Below are 253 nucleotides of genomic sequence, written 5' to 3'. Positions count from 1 at the left end.
TTTTGGAGTAGTCGATTTTTGGTAAAAAAGGAAGGTTCAAATACTATGCGAAGTATTCGAATACTTCTCAAAGTATTTAATTATTTAATTACAAAGTATTTGAATACTTTAAAGGATTTGAATACTAAAAAGTATTTACAAAATCGAATACTGCCGAGCTCTGCTTTCAGAACACTATTAATACTCGTGTCAATAACAGACGTCGTGCAAAATCTACAACACCTGTGTGATATTTTAATAAGGCAACCCCTCA

This window comes from Photinus pyralis, unplaced genomic scaffold (assembly GCF_008802855.1).
Source record: "Photinus pyralis isolate 1611_PpyrPB1 unplaced genomic scaffold, Ppyr1.3 Ppyr1.4_LG8, whole genome shotgun sequence".
NCBI lineage: Eukaryota > Metazoa > Arthropoda > Insecta > Coleoptera > Lampyridae > Photinus > Photinus pyralis.
The sequence above is the reverse complement of the archived record's forward strand: the minus strand, read 5'-3'. Positions refer to the sequence as shown.